Here is a 4,386-nt window from a genome sequence, read left to right on the forward strand (position 1 = left end):
CCCTTCCGACCCTAGAAACTATGAAACTATGAAACAGCTAGCTTCCTTCAAAAAGGATTTGCGTAGCATGCTGTAGAGCAGTGGTCTCCAAAGTGGGATGCGCAAGACAATCCATTGGGATGCGGGAAGAAAATATTAGAACTTCTATTTAGATATATATTTATATAAATATACACATATTGGGGGTGCGTGCTCAAAAATTTTTTACTGATAGGGATGCACAACCAAAAGAGTCTGGAGACCACTGCTGTAGAGCACCTCATACAAGCAGCAATACAAGCAAAAGGAAAGGTAGGTGGCTGAGCTCCTGCCCTCCTTCAAACCTCAACATGGGGAAGTTCACGCCACTTCAATGGCCAGCACTATTAATTTAGCTTCTCTCCCACCTTCTGAATGTACTTACAAGCTAGGTGGCACATACAGTTTCTGACAAGTGCCTTTATTGGTTCAGAACTGCTCTACCACCATTACACAGTGAGCCGATCGCTTCCAGTGGTACGTAAAGGTTGGAAAAAGCTTTTGCTTTCAAGATTTTTTGTTGGATGGGGAAGGAGGAAGAGGAGGAACAGAGAAGATAGATTCCTAGCGTAAGGAATCCATTCCAAGAGACTCACAGCAAACAAATACGAGAAACAAGAGGATGATACACTAAGAAAACCAAGCTGACTCCATGTCTGTTTTCAGTCTGCTAGATTTGAAAAGAAATCTTAGCTTGGGTTTCTCTTGGAGAGACTGAATAAATGCCAGAGAAAGGTAGCATTAAGGGCATGGGACTACCTGAGAATTCCAAACACAATCTTTCCCTTCCTCCACTTACCAGACCTCTTGATCATCAAAACACTGAAAGATACAAAGTCTAAGTCTTTGGGCACAATCAGTAACATATTTCTGCACCCAGACCAATACTTGGTTGAAGCTGGCTGGCCCGTGTCAACAGCAACAAAATCAAGTTTTCAGGAGATGTCAGTTTTACTGCTGCAGGCCAGAGGTTTGTAGAAGCAATGAAACTGTAGTTTACAAGAACCAATCTGTCCTATTGCTATTTGGGAAACTTAAGAGGCAAAACAAAAAACTCAAGCCGTTTAAGTTTGAAGCAGTGGAGCACTGTACTCTCTCTGCACTGAAGCCAGGGTACTCAGCAGAAACACTGAAGTTAACAAGAAACCAGTTGGTTTCACTATTCATCAGAGCACTGACAAAATGCAATTTACTTCATTCTTAAAAATGACATGCTTTATTGGAGGGGGGCGTGGAAGAGAGAAGGGGGACAAAATAGGAATGAATTACATGCTGCTCCTTACCTTATCCTGTCTATGCCCAAGATACCATCCTACATACCATCCCAAGAAGACCACTATGAAACATAGGCTCCCTATCTTTGGATCATATTGGTGGGGTTATATCTGACTACATATCCTCCCCATTTTCCAATATCCTAAAGGGTCCTGATGAGGTATTCTCAGCTAAGTGCTCAGCCATTATCTCACCTGAGTGCAAGATTTGCTCTGGGCCCTCTTTCCTGCAAGTCACCTGCTTGTAGGATCCTGGTACATCTTTCAAGCCCTACCTTCTGTACCAGTTAAGCCCTTAAACACAGAGAAGCCATGCCTAATAATTAAAGTAAATTCGTTTCACTCTCTTGAATGTATAGCTCTTAATTAGTTGCATGAGGAGAAGTATTTAGGCATTTATACATATTTTTAAAAAATCCACCATGCAGGAAAGTTAAAGTCTTACCTCTGAATACTCTTTTTGTGACCTTCCATATCGGAGAATCTGAACTCTGGTGTGTTCCTGGGAATTAGATAACCTTTAAGTCGTGACAAAAGCTGAAAACAAGAAAGGAAGTTCAAAGTGAAGGATCATACTCAATTTTTCATTCATACCAGTGCATCTAATCCTTTCCCTTCCAAATGATCAAACATTCCCTAAAAGCAGAAAACCAGTCTTTATTTTGAGGTTCCAGGCTTCAGCTACACCCTCCCTCCTTCCCCACTATACATACAAGCCTCCATCAAAACTTGAAGTTCTCTTAGTTCTTGAATCCACTTTTAAGAACAAAAGTTGTTTCAGCAAAATGTTTATAAATCAAGGCAAATATGCCCCCTAATTAAAAACTCACTTTTGACTTGGCTATGCTATACAAATTTGGACAAAAACAAAATGGGCAGTTACACATTTTAGAGGGAACTATGACCAAGTGAGGACTCCATCTTGCACATTACAAGATTCATCTCAAAGGGCGCATCTACACATTGGTGTAGCATGCTGTATGGCTATCACACAGGTCTACATGTGATTGCCAGCTATGTCACCATAGTGGTGCACTCTCCTGGTATAGTTCACCACTATAGCAACATAGTGGCAAAATCCAAACATGCACTGTGCACATGGTGCAGTAACCATCCATACTGCCTCATGCTTTAGTACTTCCAAAAGGACGTACTAAAAGCACAGCACTGTAGCAATGTCACCATACGGTGACGTGTAGACACACCCAAAGTGTAGATCAATTACCAACATAGAGCCAGATAACTCTGCAGTTCCTAATGGGAAAAAAGTCTATTTCCCTACAACCATCATTCAGGTCATCATACAACACAACTAATTTACTGTATTAGACCTAAACATCAATACAACAAAAGCATCCAAATTGCATAAAAATAAATGTTTTATAAAAACAATGCTAAAAGCAGAAAATCTTAACATGAATATTTTTATACAGAAGAGACCTAAAGTGCTTCTGTAAACAGTATTAGCAGATATATAAAATGTAACTTATGACACTGTAACTACATTAACCAAGAGTAGAATTTTGTATAAATTATGAGATTAAACCTATAGTAAAGTGGGGTTAAAAAAAAATAACAGGGACACTTGAAGAACATTAGAGAAAAGGTTTGCCTGACTAGCATTCCAGTCTTTCCTTTCAGTATTAAGGCTCGTGTTTTAAGGAGAGCTCTCAATAATATACTACATTCGGTACATGAGCTTGTATGTATTCAAGCTTGCAATACTGAAAGCTATTAGTTGGAAAGTAATTACAATGTTAAAAATTCAACATGGACTTCAGTGCAGGATAAGAAAGGATGGAGACCTATGCTAGTTAGGAAAATTAACAGATATAGTGTAATCTGACTCACCTGTACTAGTGACAGGCCTACTACAAATTAATATTTCTCAAAATTCAGTTAGTGCAAATTCAATCAGGAACCCAAAGTTAATTTTGTCCATCTGACAAGTCTAATTTAGTTTAAAATATAATAAATACGTGTATACTAGTAAGTGTTCTACCACCAGGTTTCGATTACATTTACAAAAAGATTAACAGGACCTCAGTACAGTAATGTTAAATCTTTGCTAAGAGAAGACAAAGCTATTTTTGTACTTATCCAGTTTTTATTGTAAGTATGAAAGGGAGGTTTAATCAAAAGCTAGTGTTTTCATCAAAATAAAAATGCCTTCTTAAGAAGCCAACACCACACCGGGTTGCTATCATTGTTTCCTGTATAGAAACCCAACTTACTGAAGTTGTACTCCTTGAAAGAATTTGTAAACAAAGATATTCTGTTTAACTCTCCCATTTCAACGTAAAGTTTACTATAAAATTATATCCCTTCTCGACAGACAAATACATGCATGGAAGATCTGTAGGAGGTCAAGCTTGAGAGAAAATGAGAAGTTCAACACACTGTCAAACCCACTCAACAGCCACATTGCACCTGAGGTGCTCTCTTCGATATGCGAGTTCAGCAACTCCTGTTAGCCATATGAAGGAAAAGGAGATTCACTGATTGTCTCACTATATATAGTCTTCTAGAAGATGATTTCCTTTAAAGCAAACCTATTCACTGTCATCTTGTCTAGATTTGCTCCTGGGTTACCAATATGACAAACTCCTTCCCCTCCCCCATAGATGTTGCCTTCAACTTGGATCTCTTAAGTATTACTAGCAAAAAAATGAAAGTTTTCAAATATTCACCTTTAAGTCTTCAGCTGATTCGAGTTACTTTTGGCTCCATGGCTAACAAACTTAGAAATGAAATCATCTTTGGTTGCCATGGGTAATCAAAATTTGACCAGACTAAGGTGAGGTTGCTTATTAGCCACTATGGCAGCTGATGACCCAAACTTACTAAGGCCTTATTCTTGGAACAAAGGCTTAATTACTAGGGCTGTGCAAAACAGCTGTTCCATTTCTATTTCGGATTTGGCCATTTTGGAGCGACAGTGATTCGGATCACCGTTGCATTTCAATTTGGCTGAATCCATTTGGGAGTTTTGATGCCATTTTGGTGCCAATTCAGAGATTTGGATCAGCTGGGGAGAGGCAGGAACAGCCAGGTGGCTGCAGGTTCTCCCACAGCTCCTCTGGCTGTACCTGCC

At 39.2% G+C, this 4,386-nt stretch overlaps 1 protein-coding gene across 7 annotated transcripts in view; it reads right to left on the bottom strand.

Annotated features, from left to right (window-relative positions):
• The window catches only part of HDAC4 (histone deacetylase 4), a 481,696-nt gene extending 479,870 nt beyond the window's left edge, over positions 1-1,826 (bottom strand). For all 7 annotated transcript variants that reach the window (XM_019523379.1, XM_019523376.1, XM_019523374.1 and 4 more), the window contains exon 1: positions 1,738-1,826. The gene's annotated coding sequence lies outside the window, so the exon portion shown is untranslated. The remainder of the gene's footprint in view (positions 1-1,737) is intronic.
• Positions 1,827-4,386: the final 2,560 nt, after the last annotated feature.

This window comes from Gavialis gangeticus, unplaced genomic scaffold (assembly GCF_001723915.1).
Source record: "Gavialis gangeticus isolate Ggan-Ray unplaced genomic scaffold, GavGan_comp1, whole genome shotgun sequence".
Taxonomy (NCBI): domain Eukaryota; kingdom Metazoa; phylum Chordata; order Crocodylia; family Gavialidae; genus Gavialis; species Gavialis gangeticus.